Source organism: Nomascus leucogenys, chromosome 3 (genome assembly GCF_006542625.1).
Source record: "Nomascus leucogenys isolate Asia chromosome 3, Asia_NLE_v1, whole genome shotgun sequence".
Lineage (NCBI taxonomy): Eukaryota > Metazoa > Chordata > Mammalia > Primates > Hylobatidae > Nomascus > Nomascus leucogenys.
The window spans coordinates 7,247,082-7,263,199 of record NC_044383.1 but is presented as its reverse complement, the minus strand read 5'-3'; the positions used below and the strand labels follow the sequence as shown (position 1 = coordinate 7,263,199).

General features: G+C 41.4%; 1 protein-coding gene and 1 pseudogene across 5 annotated transcripts in view; one reads left to right on the top strand and one right to left on the bottom strand.

Moving 5' to 3' along the window:
• ADAM12 (ADAM metallopeptidase domain 12) overlaps nucleotides 1-16,118 on the bottom strand; it is a 377,489-nt gene that overhangs the window by 249,894 nt on the left and 111,477 nt on the right. The gene's annotated exons all lie outside the window — the stretch shown is intronic.
• Nucleotides 11,148-11,746, top strand: LOC115833017 (annotated as a pseudogene).

Here is a 16,118-nt window from a genome sequence, read left to right as displayed (position 1 = left end):
AAGGCCTTTTCTCTCTTAATAAGGATGGATGGATAGTATTTTTTTTTTTCTTTTTGAGATGGAGTCTCGCTGTGTCGCCCAAGCTGGAGTGCAGTGGCGCGATCTCCGCTCACTGCAAGCTCCGCCTCCCGGGTTCACGTCATTCTCCTGCCTCAGCCTCCCAGGATAGTATTTTTAATACCCAACATTTAAATGTTGGAAGGAATTCTATTTCTAAATCAAAACCTATAGATTATTTTTAGAGCATAAGCCATTTTTGTACTGCAGTAGAATTTTTGAAAAGTCATCAATAGTATAGGTTGAAATAACATATTTTTCTAAACATATTATATTTGTTATTGGTTCGACCTAATAAAATGAATCATGGCATTCTAAGCATAATGACCTGTATTTCGTAATAGCATATAATATATAGTATATGTAGAGTATGTACATATATTTATGTATATTCATATCAGTATTGAAATTTAATTACAAATACATTCTGAGAAATCCTACTCTTTATATAGTATTTGTGTTGGTTTTCACTGTTTCCACTTATAGGAATTCTATGCCAATGATTATAGGAAAAAAAGATGCCGATTCATCAAAATATTTAGCCAAGTTTTCTCTTTGGCAACAAACAGTGGCCACTTTCCTTAAACTCATTCCAATGACAATGTCCTCTGCAAATCTGCAAATCAGTCAGGATTCCTAGCCAAGGAGGTCAGAGGGGAAGAAGAAAACAAATGTGTTCAAAAAGAGCAGTACAATTACCCTTTCTGGACAAAAATATTTGTCAGGTTTTGCTACCAAAAAATAATGTTTTATTTTTGTGAGCTACAGTGAACACATAAAAGAATGTGGAAAAATGAACACTAAAATAAACACCCATGTCCTCATCACTTGGCTTAAAAAATAGGACATAACTAGAGTCCCAGAGGCTTCCCAGTGCCTTTCTTCTATCATAACTGCTTTAAAAACTGTTTTAAAAGCCTTTAAGGAAGTCAAGGTTGCCATTATATATAAGTGTATCATGAAGGCCATCTAGCTTTTATCAAATGCCACCTACTCCTCAGGCCAAGGGCACTTCCCACCCTGCCTCCATCCCACAGGTGGGGTACTCCATGCTGGCTTCATCACGTTGGCCAGGAGTGTCCCTAGAGCACACACTTCCCCCAGATGAGGAATCTCAGACATTTAAATCTCCCAACAAAATAGACTGCTCTGGGCACTGAGATGCATCCTGGGATTCTCAGGTTTCCAAGGAAGAGCACTCAGCATCACGGGGAAGGAGCCACTTGCTCAGGGTTTCCTGGTTCACTGAAATACAATGAGATACGAAACCTTGGCTCTCATAGGAATTGTTTAATTTGTTTTGATGCTTGAACGCCACATGCCCTACCTGATTCCTCATCTAGTGTTGTAAGTATGATTTCTGCCAGTAGGATCAGTTAAAGCATTCCTCTGGTTAAAGCGAGAACATACTTGAATGCAGAAAATTACTGAGGCCGAAGATCTTAGAGTGGAAATGGAGCCCCTGAAAACCATCTGATCCAGTCGCCAAGCTGAGGAGGCTTAACTTCAGATTATAGATGAGAGAACTCAGGACCAGAGAGGTTAATTAATTTGCCTAAAGTCACAGAGCTTACAAATACCACAGATTTCACATTTCCTTTCCCTTGGCTCAATGCTTCTCCCCTATATCACACTAGATCCTCTTTGCTGTTTTTTTGTTTAAGTAAAGCAGTAACAGGCATGCATCATACTTCCTCAAATGATTTTCATCACTTCTATTCAATATGAACTAGAACTGCTGCTCTGAAAACAGTAAAATGCAGACATGTTAGTTTGTTGGTAGGTGGGGGGGCGTATTTTACACATCTGGAAAAAGTTTACTAATTAATTTATGTGTCCTTCAGTAACCTTGAATCTTTTCTATAATATGATAGGGTAAAAACCAATTAATTAACTGATTGAATAACATATTTCCATCTACATCAGTGATTTTAGTTCCTACATGTAAAATTACTTTGGAAAAAGCAGCTGTCTTAAATAATTTTCTAGATAAAAAGAGATTTATGTAATATCTATACAGGTAATTTATGGTCCAATATAAAAATACAAGGTTTTTGGATCAGGAAGTACTTACAGAATATACGAAGTGATGTTATCAAGTCATAATCGTTACCCTATTTGGTAAGATAATGAATTTGCTCCAAAATTTAAATGAATTTTAAACATATTTATTAAATTGTAGGGCTAGTATTTTTAGTAAGTTTTTAGTGTCATTTTATATTTTTTCATTTAACCGACCTAACATTCTATATATTTTGTTGATATGAATGTACAATACCATCAAAACTTTAGTGAAAATATTAATGAATAATTGTTTTCATTTTATGAAAACCACATGTAAAAACCATTTCCCACAACTCCCAAGGAACTTCTGTGACGCTGATATTTGCTTAATGGGTGCTGGCCGGCTGTGGACGCAGCATGAGGGGCTTCTCCACTGGAGCCTGTCAGATTTTCAAAGAAAACCATGAAACTGACCAACGAAATCCTCTAGGCCAGTTGAAACTGAAGAAGTGGCCTTAGAAGGGCTGTGAAAATAACTCTCTCTAAATAAATCATCTCCCCAGATAACCCTCCTGCTGGGGGCTTGGTTTTGTATCATCTTCTATCTGACCACATGTTTTTCATAAGGAAGAAAATCATAAAAGAAAATAAAGAAAGCCTTGTTCTCCACTTATGTTGAATCTACCTCATCCCACAGTGAAATCCACCAGCATACTGAGAAGAAAAAAGTGAGTATTTCATAACATTTTTAGACCAACATCCTCATTTTGTTTTTCTCACGGGTCCCTGAAGAAGTAGGGTTAGCCTCTGTGTCTTCTCTGGCTTTGGTCTTTGCCAATTACAGCGATTTTGCCTCAGTGGGACTAAGCCTGCTTGTGAATGAAATGTTTTGTTTTTTTTTTTTAAGTTGCCATTGCCATTGGAATGGAAACAGTCCTCCAGGGGACAGGCTATGTCTAGATGCAATCCAGACCCCTGCTTTTCCTACTAGCAACACTGGAACCAGTTCCTGCTTCCCTGCTCTCACCCCAGCATCTGCCTCCATGCCAGATGTGAGGATACCTTTTGTCTTTAAAAACAACAAGAAAATTAGGTCTCTGTAGAGCAGTTTCAAAGTCAGCCTTTTATCCAGCACTCTAAATAAAAAGATTTGCATAATATCTATATGGGTAATTCATGGTTCAATGTGAAAATACAAGGCTTTTGGAACAAGAAGTGTTTACAGAATATAAGAAGCTACTCCAGGACAGGCTGTGTTGTACCTTGTTATCCCCACAGAACCTGTTACAAATGTGGACCCTCAACAGGGTCACATATCACACATATCACACACATTTGGTGATATATGTGCACATATCACACATATGTGCAGCATATCACCAAATGTGAGATGCTAAATTTGGGGAACACAGTGGCTACCCATTGGCAAAGGCAGAGTGATAAGTTGAGGTGGTCTCTAAAAAAATTTTATCTTGCCTTTTATCTCATATCTCGGGGAAACCAATAATTGATGAGGGAAAGTTCTTCTCTATAGGAGCATTTCAGCTAATAAAAGAAGAAAGAATGATAGAATACTGCCATTTGGCAGGACCCAAGGAAAGAACAGATCCAGGCACTGATCGTTAATGGCCACTGAACCTGGTGGGTGAAGGCTCAGGCAGACCTTTCTAATGGAAGCATCAGAGTGACCCCAAACTCAGTGATCAACCTGTCATCACAAAACAAGACAATCAGAGGTCACAGAACTACTGACATGGCACAAGAGAAGAACGAGGACCACCTGCAATGTCATCCTGCCTAAAACCAGTACCTCAATCTGCACAAGCCCGTACACTGAATTACCAGTAAACAGAAAACACAGGGCCCAGAGGAACAGGCTAGACCACACCCAGAGGATGAAATCAGCAAATTGAGAGTGTGGAAAATTCTACTGAGTATAAAAATCTGGTTTCATTTGTAAGGACTGCAAGATTTTAATTGCAAGAATTAAAAGGAAGGATAGGGAACCTATATATTAAAAGACACATTAAAAATGTAGCAGACAAATACAATGTGGGGACTGTGTTTATATCCAAGTTCAAGTAATCCAACTGCCACAAGCAATCCAACTGCCAAGAAAAAAATGGAGAAATCTGGGAAATGTGAATACTGGCTGGACATTTGATAGTATTATAAAATTTTTATCTTTTAGGTGTGATAAAAATAATCCATTTGATAGTATTATAAAATTTTTATCTTTTAGGTGTGATAAAAATAATCCTTTTTTCAGCAATACATATGTCAGAATTTGCAAGTGAAATGACGTGATATCTGGGGGTGGGGGAGTCCGACAATTGCATGGTAATTGTTGCACACAGGCGATGGGTACATAGCAATTAACTGTTGCATGCACTTCACCTAATCTGTAGCCAGGCCCGCCAAACAGGTAGTCCCTGGGCTCCACAGGCCTACAGAATTGCACTGCACCTCCTGGCCCACCTCCATCCACAGCACACAGGTGACTTGGGGGCCCTCCCATTGCTGATGCCGGGGAGAATGGAAATGGGGGTATCCAAACCCTCAGGTGACAAGAGCAGCAGGTGCAGGGTGGGACGAGGCAGGGTACTGGGATTGACCTGGTCTGACCATCAAAATGAAGGAGGAAGAGAAAGATGGGTGAGGAAAGCGGGAATAGGGGCAGTCACAGGAAGCTGGTTGCAGGAGGGAAGATGATGAGACCTGAGCGTGTGATTCCTGTCCCTACAGACAGAAGCAGCCAGGATGAGGAGGGAGATAATGGGACAGCAATGGCAGCAGAGCAGCACACATGCTGTGAATGGCAGTGCAGTGTCAAGCACACTGAATACCACATCCCTTACGTATTAGTCTGTTCTCGCACTGTTACAAAGAAATGCCTGAGCCTGGGTAATTTAAGAAGAAAAGAGGTTTAATTGGCCCATGGTTCTGCAAGCAGTACAAGAAGGATGACAGCTTCTGCTCAGCTTCTGAGGAGGCATCAGGGAGCTTTCAATCATGGTGGATGGCAAAGTAGGAGCAAGCATCTCATATGGTCAGGGCAGGAGGAAGAGAGAGAGGTGGGAGGTGCCACACGCTTCTAAACAACCAGATTTCATGAGAGGTCTACCACGAGAACAGCGCTAGGGGGATGGTGCTAAACCACGCATAAGAAACTGCTTCCATGATCCAATCACCTCCCACCAGGCTCCACCTCCAACACTGGGGATTACAACTGAACAGGAGATTTGATGGGACACAGATCCAAACCATATCACTGTGTTCTCCTAACAACCTGGGAGGAAGGTCTTACTCTCCATTTTAGAATGGAAGAGCTGAGGTTGCTTGTCTCCAAGCAGCCTGATACCCAAATCCAAATCCTAACACTGTCGATCATCTCCTCTGATAGGGATACAGAGGCAGCTCTGGAAAGAGTCCAGGAAAGTCAGATTGGGTTTTGTGAGTTGAATCACAGTTACACCCTTATGCATTAGCTCAAAACAGTCACCTCAATCCGTGGTCCCCAAACTTTTTGGCACCTGAGACCAGTTTCATGGAAGACAATTTTTCCATGAACCAGGGGTAGGGGCGGGGATGGTTTCAGGAGGATTCAAGCACATTGCATTTATTGTGCACTTTATTTCTATTATGATTACATTGTAATATATAATGAAATAATTATACAACTCACCATCATGTAGAGTCAGTGGGAGCCCTGAGTTGCTTTTTCTGCAACTAGACGGTCCCATCTGGGGGCGATGAGAGACAGTGACAGATCATCAGGCATTAGATTCTCATAAGGAGCGGGCAGCCTAGCTCCCTCGCATGCACAGTTCACAAGAGGGTTCGCTTCTATGAGAATCTAATGCTGCCGCTGATCTGACAGGAGACGGAGCTCAGGCAGTAATTTGAGTGATGGGGAGTGGCCGTAAATACAGATGGAGCTTCACTCACTCATCAGATGCTTATCCCCTACTGTGTGGCCCAGTTCCTAAGGGTTGGGGAGAGCACGTCGGGGAGGGTGTTGGGGACCCCTAGCCTAAATGGAGCTGGAGGATTGTGATTTTCCTAGAGTTACAAAAAAGAGAGGGGGCAGGGAGGGATTTAGAAGAAACTATCACCGTCTTCCTCTACACTATGTACCTTCATGGAGGAGGACAGGGAGGGAGACCTTTTGTTAGATAATAAAAACATACCAGGAGCCCAGCTTTGTTTTTTAACTGGGGCAAAATATACATAACATAACATTTGTAATTTTAACCATATGCAATTGTATAATTCAGTGGCGTTAAGCACATTCACAATTTTGTACAACCATCAGTGCCATCTGTCTCCATAATTCTATCATCATCCCAAACAGAAACTTTGCCCACCAAACTCCTCACTCCCTAACCCTCCAGTCCCTGGTAACCACCATTGTACTTTCTGTTTCTATGATTTTGCCCATTCGAATTTTGCCTATTCAAAGTACACCTCATGTAAATAGAATCGTATAATATTTGTCCTTTAGTGTCTGACTTATTTCACTTAGCATAATGTCTTCAAAGTTCATGTGATGGCATGTGTCAGAATGTCATTCCTTTTTAAGGCTGAATAAAATTTCATTTTACGTATGCCACATTTTGTGTACTGATTCATCTGTCGACGAACACTTGAGTTGTTCCCACCTTTTGGCCATTGTGAATGCTGCTGCTATGAATGTGGGTGTACAATTCTCTCTGTAAGTCCCCTATGAAGCCCAGCTTTTTAATGATGACGTTACCTATGATGAGGAATAAAGGCATGCCACATGCTGTCAGCATGCAACAAATGAGCTAACGGTAAATACAGTTACATTGCAGCTCTTTATCATTACTAATGAACTGTGAAAACAATATAAGTAAGAAAGCAGTAAGAAGTCCTCAAGAAAACAGAGCTGTGACTGTCAGTTGAAGTTTTCCCATGCATGTTATGAAACATGGCCAATCACCGACAGGGCTCAACTCCACTCAAGATAACGAGTTTGAAGTAAACACTTCTGAAAACAGTAATCTAGGATTTTGGCTTCCTGGGGCATGATACTCTAAGAATGTAGCAGAATCTGTGTTTCTGAACTCAGCAAAATTATGTCAAAGAGTTACAGGAAAGGTTCCCGATTCAGACCCCAAGAGGGGGTTCTTGGATCTTGCCCAAGAAAGAATTCAGAGTGAGTCCACAGTTCAAAGCAAAAGCAAGTTTATTAAGAAAGTAAAGAAATAAGAGAATGGCTACTCCGTAGACACAGCAGCCCCGAGAACTGCTGGTTGTCTATTTTTACTGTTACTTCTTGATGATATGCTAAACAAGGGGTGGATTACTCATGCCTCCCCTTTTTAGACCCTATAGGGTAACTTCCTGACGTTGCCACGGCATTTGTAAACTGTCATGGTGCTGGTGGGAGGGTAGCAGTGAGGATGACTAGGGGTCACTCTCGTGACCATTTTAGTTTTGGTGGGTTTTAGCCAGCTTCTTTACTGCAAGCTGTTTTATCAGCAAGGTCTTTATGACCTGTATTTTGTGCCAACATCCTATCTCATCCTGTGACTTAGAATGCCTTAACTGTCTAGGAAGGTAGCCCAGTAGGTTTCAGCCTCATTATACCCAGCTCCTATTCAGGATAGAGTTGCTCTGGTTCAAATGCCTCTAACACAACTTTCAAGCTTTCCAGAGAGTTAGTTTTATTGTCATAAGCAATCAATGAAAGCATTGTGGTCTTTCTTTTGAGGACACAACAACTAGAAAAAATCCAGAAGAGACAGGCCATAACGACCCCAGCCTGCACAGTATCTGCACGTAACCATCCTGGCCGCACCAGGAGAGGGAAGGTGCAATGACAGCCACTAAGATGGCATCGGCCTCTCCACTGCCAGAGACCTCCTGGGAAGAGCCAGGACAGCCATTACTGTCCTTTTAGGATACAGAGCTGGGGAAAGGAGCTTAAGGCCACAGGAGGATTTGCATCAGAAAACCCTGAGTCTGCAGCATCAGAAGGGAAGGAGCGCAAGGGATGTAATGAAATGTGGAACTCCACCTCCATCTCAAATGGCCTTTCTTAATTTACCAGCTTCAAAGAGTTCACTCAAGGACGCCACACTCTCAAATCACAACCCAGAGGGGCCTGTTTTAAAAACGTTGATCTTAACCAGTTTAGGCACTTTCAAGCTAACTTGGGTTGAGGAGCAAAAAGCTCCAAAAATGGTGTTCTGACCTTTTTCAATGTCTGTACAACTTCAAAGAACGAAAAGGGGGGAGAAGCTCAAGGGAATTTAGCTCTTATTCAGGAAACAAAATTTAGCTCAATTTAAAAGATCTTAAATGTTGAGGCTGAGAGATTTTAACTTAAATCTGAAGGAGTTTGGTCTAGTTAGATTGCTGAAGTGCATGTAGCTTGAGTCAATTCCCTGAGTCTATAGTCATGCTTAGAGAATTTTCGACTGCACCATCACCCTTTCATCAAAGTGGGCAGAGATGACCCCTCTGGTAGCACCTTATTCTCCAAGGCGGGGATGGGGCTTTTTACGCTGCAGGCATTAGGCAAGCTGAAGAGGTGTGGTCGCTCCCTGTAGCAAAGAACATTCCTGTGGGTGATGCATCAGCTAAGACAGATACCCTAAATTCTCATAGAAGGATCCAATGGGCTGGAATTTCCCTGCTGGCCCCAGTGCTGTCCAACAGAACTTTCTGTGATGATGGAAATGTCCGTCTAGCCACACGTGGCTATTGAATACTTGAATTGTGGCTAGTTTGAGCAAGGAACTAAAATTTTAATTTTATTTAAATTAAACTTAATTTAAATAGCCACATGTGGCTAGTGGCTCTCTAAGTAAAGTGTGAATATAACTCCTAGCAGAATGTGTTAAAAATACAGACCCTCAGGCCCTATAGCTGGGGATTCTGGTTCAATAGCAGTGGGGCCAGGCATTGCCCTTTTCAACAAGCACTCCAGGTGGTCCTGATGCTGGTGGTCTTGAAGCAATGCTCTAGACTTCAAGGAGGGCAGGAGCCAATGTGTGACCTCCTGGTAGTGGGGAACACCCACTCCATGGAGACAGACTATAGGAAGGATATGGAATAGGGCCTGGGAGTGATCCTAGAGGCCAGAGGCTCACCCACTAGGCTCCAGCTTAGAATTCAGTGGAGCACTGACATTGCCTTGCGTTGTGACAGCTATTTAGATACCGTCAGGGCCACAGCTGATGCCTCTCCATGTTCTACCCACTGCCGGCTTCTGATCTCCAGCTCATAGCTGCCAGCCACTGGTCAGCTGCAAACATCCATGAACACCATTCTTCAAAAATTCCATGCCCGGTTCTATAAGGGCCCTCCACAGGTCACCTCCAGACTGAATTCTGTGAAACCCAATATTCAGCCCCTCCCAGACTCTCAGGACCATGCCTACTATGACCCACATCTTTGTGTCTCTGGCCACTGCTCAAAGGGCAAGTTCTTGGTCCTTTTCCAGGGTTCTCTATTCTGATGAAATGCATCGCTGTTCTCCCAGCATCTCAGGTAAGAATTGTATGCCTTCCTTTCCATGATGCCACACATTCCATCATTCATCATGTTCTGTCCATTCTGCCTACTTAACATTTCTTAACTACTTACGCCTTCCCACCAATGCTCTCTTGGCTCAAGCCATCATCAGCTCTCCCTGGACAGCAGCAATATGCAGTCTCTTGACCACACCCACTTTACCCTCCCAGCTAGTCTTCACAGGCAGCCAGATGGACTTTAAAAGACTGAATTTTGGTGGAGAGCAGTAGCTCATGCCTTTGGGAGGCCGAGGTGGGCATACTGCTTGAGGCCAGGAGCTCAAGACTGGTCTGGGCAACATGGTGAAACCCGGTCTCTACAAAAAAAATAGGAAAATTAGCTGGATATTGCAGCGCATGCCTGTAGTCCCAGCTACTAGGGAGGCTGAGGTGGGAGGATCACCTGAGCCCAGAGCAGTCGAGGCTGCAGTGAGCTGTGATTGCACAAATGCACTCCAGCCTAGGCAACAGAGTGAGACCCTGTCTCAAACAAATGAAAAGTAGAATCTTATCATGTCATTGTTCTGCCTACAGGCCTTTTCTTCTATGGTGTGCCACTGTATTTAGGAATGAAGTGAAGATCCTTATCAGGACACAAAACCCCTGTATGGCCTGGCTTCCTCTGTCTCTCTCCTTCTTGGTCATCAGTACAAAGACCTTCTAGAATCTGAGAAGCTGGACATTTACTTCTGCTTTTCTTTCTCTCTCTCTACCTCCTGCCCTCCTTGACTGGGCTCTTCCCTCTGTGTGCACAGCTTAAGAGCTGCTTCATTCTACGTCTTCCCTCCCCAGACCAGGCGTTGGCCCCATACCTTCCCCTCTTGACCACTGAGCAATGCAGTCATCCAGTTACTGTTTTTCTAATGATCTGCTTAGTGTTGGGCTCCTTGACTAAATTCGAAGAGGACAAGAACTTTATCTTATTCACTACTCTCCCTCCAGGGTCAATTACACTGTCTGGTATTAAACACATATTTGTGAATAAATAACCAGGTGAAGAAGTGAATGAGCAAGAGATTTAACATATCAATAAAGATTAATTAATAAAGATAATTAATAAGGCAGATGATAATCACTAAAGATGGCAGATTAGGCCAACGCTTTCCAACATGGCCTCTGACATCAGAAGAGCTGACAATTGTTGACATGACTTTTATAACTTTTGATCTTGGGGGGGCATAAGCAAGCACAGTGTCTTAATTAGCTTTATTAATTATTAATGTTTAGTAAAGATAATTATTAATAAGATATTAATAAAGATTCTGATAAAGATCAGTGAATAGTATAAGGGAAGCTAAGAGCTGGAAACATGAAACTATAATTTCTGAGATATGGTTCCATCGACATTTGTTTAATCACTAATTAGAATCACCAGGCAGTTTAGAACTCCCCATTCCTAAGGGCAGGCTTCAGGGAGGGGGTGTGATGTCCACCTGGTGAGTCACTGCTGGTCCGGGTGCTGCTGGTCTGTGTGCTCTGAGGGACGGTCCAGGCCATGCGCTGCCTCCAGAGGAGCCCCTCAGGCTATGGTCAGCATTAATAATGTCTTTCATCTGTGAGTGGATCTACAATGGCTTCTACAGTGTGCTCCAGTTCCTAGGACTCTACCAGAAATCTAGAAAACTTGTTTTCTTGGGTTGGGACAATGTGGATGAAACCATTCTTCCTCATATGCTCAAAGATGGCGGATTGGGCCAACAGGTTCCAACACGACCTCTGACATCAGCAGAGGTGACAACTGCTAGCCTGGCTTTTACAACTTTTGATCTTCTGGGGCATGAGCAAACACGTTGGATTTGGAACAGTGATCTCCCAGCAATAAATGGGATTGCCTTTCTGGGGTTCTGTGCAGATTGTCCTCAGATCCTGGAATCCAAAGTGGAGCTCAATGCTTTAATGACTGATGAAAGAATATCCCATATGCCAGCCCTTATCTTGATTAGCAAAAATTGGACAGAACAGGCACAATCAGTGAAGAAAAACTCTGTCTGCCATTTGGTCTTTATGGACAGACCACAGGAAAGGGAACTTGTGACCCTGAAGGAGCCAAATGCCTTTTCCAAGGAATCGTTCATGTTCAGCGTGTACAACAACAGGGCTATGGCAAGGGCTTCCGCTGGTTTGCCCAGTATATTGACTGATGTTTGGGCAGTGAAAATAAAAGTTTAACGTCTTAAAAAAAAAAAAAGATGGTGGGCAGGGAGGGGGTAAACGGTCTAGGCTTCTTCTGCAAGAGAAGAAGAAAAAAGGAATAGCACTCTACACTCAAAGATTTTTAAAGTCCAATCCCTGGGCATGTCAAGATTGTAAAGGTAAGAACCCTACGGCAGCTGGATCCCAAAGGACCAGCCCGGAGTGTCTGTTCCAGGTCTTGTGAGCATTGAGATGTTTGGCCATCACCAAGAATTAGAGGTAAAGAGTAGGCATAACCTGATTTCCATTAATTTAGAAACTCTGAAACAGAACATAATATAATTAGGTAAAATAATTAAGATTGCTGGATCCACAGAGAAATGTTATTGAGTCATTCAAACCTGATCATCAAAATTAACATGAGCTATAATCTTCCTGCATTGACTGGACACAGATGCTTATTCCATTTTGCAGACAAGGAGGCCAAGGTGGGCAGATTGCTTGAGGCCACGAAGGAAGTGGAGAGAATATCAGCAGCTTGCTGTTGGGAGCAATGCTGCTTTCAAAGCCCGGGCTCCTAACTCCAAATCCTGTGTTCCTTTCTGGAAGCTTTTCTCCTTGAATTGTTTCTCACCCCACCCAGGTGCCCTTCGACCTCCTGGGAACTCACTTCCGGCTTGGTCCAGGTTGTCCGGGCTCCATCATCCACTCATTTGAGGTGTGCTTATCGAGTGCCTGTGATGAGCCACACTGTCCTACCCCTGACCGTAAGGATGTCACGGTTGGTGGAGGAGAAAAGGAAACAAGCATCCAATGGTGGAAATGAACAAAGTGGCAGGTGGCTGTCTGATGTCAGGCTTGGAAGAGCGAAGGATGCAGGGTTTTGGCTGTGCCCCACCCTGTGTAGCAGAGGGATGACCTCCCCTGTCTAGGACCCACCACGTATACCCCCACACGCTCAGGTGGCAGTCACATTTTTAGCAGCCACATTGCCTCAGGGTCTTCTTTTGAGTATGCAGGTCTCATTCACAAGAACTACTAACAAATTTCCTTCTGAACCTGCAACGTTTATTTTTTTGTTAACCCAAGCATAGGATTTTACATTTATCCCCATCAAATCTCATCTTGTTAGTTTTGGCCCATTGATCCAAACTGCTGAAATCTTCATAATCCAGATTTTGCCGTGCCAAGCACAGTTATCCCCCCTAGCTCTGCACTGCCAGGAAATGTGATGAGAGCACCTTTTACGTCTTCATCGAGATGGTCCACGAAACTGTGGACGAGGACAAGGCCATGCACACAGCCCTAAGGCCACCGGCAGCAACCTCAGTCCCCCTCTTCAACATGGGTTGGGTCAATGGGAACAATGGCTTAATATCCTCTGGATGGTGATTCAGCCAACTAAACCATCTAATGCCATCCCCACACTGGTTACATTTCTCCATTCTGTGCCATGATATTCTGAGAGATGATCTAAGATAAATGCCTTTCCAAATATTTATACCTATGTTTAGCCATTTTAAAATGCCCTTTCTGTTATTGTTCTAGAGTGAATACTAGTTAAAGTTGCCCTGTAAGAGATGTCTGGAATCGTTCTAGGCAAAATAAGTCAGTGCTGAAGTTATTCTATCCCAGAGATACCCCAAACGTAAATTCAATGGGCGATGGACTTCCCATGGCAAGTGCCTTCAATCAGTGATGGGAACAGAACTTGAAGGCATGCTGGGATTGAGAGATGTAGGGAACGTGATCTACCGCCATCACTCTTCATTATCCTAAACTGGAAAAACTGATGTCGAAGCTGGCCAGCCTGTCCAATAAAACATTTTGATCAAAGATACAATTTCACAGAATACCTGCGTAAGGGATGGCCTGAGAGTCCACGGGGATCTAGTAGAGGTATGAAAGTTACCAACCTGTTTTCTGCAGGTCCATAGGCAGACAGCAATATTGTGAAACATGCTTCTCAGGGGAAGCTTTGCGTTTCTTTAAACATTCAATTATGGCTATACAAATACAGATTTTAAATGAACAGCATCCAATCTTTTCATAAATTAGGGATGTTAGAAGGCAAATAAAAGATTCCCTGAAAAACTATTTAATGAAAATTCAGCCCTGTGCCATGAAGAATCGGTTCACCACAGAAGCATTTTGAGTAGGGTTAATTAGATGACTCTCAGCATTAGCTATAGATTTAAGGTACTAGGACCGCTTTAATTTAGGTTGTGGTTTCTAAGCAGGTTTTTCAGTTACAGCAAACTTCTGGATATTTAAAGACCCAATATTCAATGAGTAGATATTTTTTGCTCTTTAAAAGTCACCAGAGGTCTTCCAGAGGCCTTTCAAAATAACCTTTATCATTTTCTTTTTAGGAATAATAAATATGTTAGCATTCTTCTTTTCAACCATTATCAAGTTTTTACGATAGTTTTTTTTCCCTCAAAAGGAAATGTTTTTTCCTAATTTTAAAAGTCATATTTTATTTTTGTGAAACATTAATACAATAAAGAAAGTAAATATCTTCTATAATCTTCCTACTCAGAGATACATGTCATGTGTATAATTTTAAAATAAAAATTGAATACTATGGAAACTATTTTCATTTTTTAAAAAATAAACACTAGCAGGAAACCACTATTTTCTAACATGCTAGTTACATTGATTATACCATGAATTTTTTTATAATAAAAGTCTCATCATTTTAAATCGTTATATGGTATCCTGTTTCATAGCTGATTATTGAATCAGTCTCCTATTGACGTACTTTTAGGTAAAACATCTTTAAGCACAGGGCTGACTCTGGGGCTGAAGGTGTCAGAGCGATACACTAACCAGCTTGCCTTCTGATTGGTCAGCTGTTCATCCTGATAGGTCAGGCCCTTTATTGTACTCATTGTTAAACAGGTAAATGGCCTCTGCTTGTATTTTTATCTCTGGGTTCTTATAGCTTCATTTGTAAAAACTCTCTGACTTGAATCTATTGGGCCAATGGCTATATGCGAATTAAAAATTGTATTATATACTAAATGATTGATTGCCTTTTGTGTCTAACAGCACTACATGCTAGTAGCATTTCACTCTACTTGAATTTTTTCAAGCATTTTCTACAAGCATTTCACTCTACTTGATTTTTTTTTGTTTTTAGTATTCATTGCGTCAAAGGTATAGTTAATTTGGAATAGATATGTAACCTTTTGCAAAAAAATTGTTATACTTAAGTATTTTTGGTAACACATCATTAAAATAGTAATATTGGCATCCTCTTATTATGAAAATGTTACTTTTAATATAATGGAATTTCTAAAATTGGTACAAGTAATACAATTAAAATGATAGAATATCATAGGAACATATGAAACATTTTCTATATATTTTTGAAAATGCAGTCTGACAGGTTGCAAAGAGAGAAATAAATTAAAAAGAGATAGTCTTATGTTTTCAACTTTTATAATTTTGAGATTATCTCATGAAAGACTCAGAATTGAAAGGGAGCAAATTAAGTCACCTTTTAAAATGATATTTATACAAATTAGCTACTCTCTAGCAGTCAACATGTATTATAGTATCTGCAGTAATGGAAGGTAAATCATTTTCAGAGGGAACCATGGGCAAGGCTATTAAGTCACATTACAAACTCAGAGAACCAGATGGGCTCTAAGAAATTATCTCTCTATGAAAATGTATGTCCATCATGAAGCTAAATGAAGTAGTAGGATATAAAATTGCATACAGACTATGATATCAACTAAGAAGACAAAAGAAACAAAGGCTTATTTATAAGAAAAAAAAATCCATCTATATAATTCACCAGAATCTTAAACAGGATTGTGTTTGGTGGTAAAAGTACTTTTTAAAAAATTTTAGGGTTATTTGTTCCTTTCCCCGCTATAATGTTCAGTTTTCTTCACTGGGTATGTATATTATTTTCATAGTAAGAACAACTTAAGGTTTTTATGAGGTCGATTTTTGCTTCTCTACCTACAGTCGTAATGCTCCATAAAACATTCAGGATTAGCCTCCCCTCATGCTGTGCACCACACTTCTTCCAACAGTCTAACAACGGGAGCAGGTGCAATAAAGAACATTCCTAAATCCAGCTGCCCACCACAACAACCCCATCGAGGAAATGCATCACCACCAGCAGCCTTATATTCTTTTGATCTTTCAGGGAATGCCTAGCTTCCTCCACTGAGATATTTTCAAAACCATACATAAAAATGCACAAAAATGTGTGCCCCTCGATATTCTTATGTAAAGAAATAGAATATGAAAATATGTACTTTGCTAAGGGAGATGGATCAAAAGCAATATACAGTTTTCTCTTCGGATTCCTGATTATATAGTACATGTGTCTGAACCTCTATTTTAAGATCAAGTCAC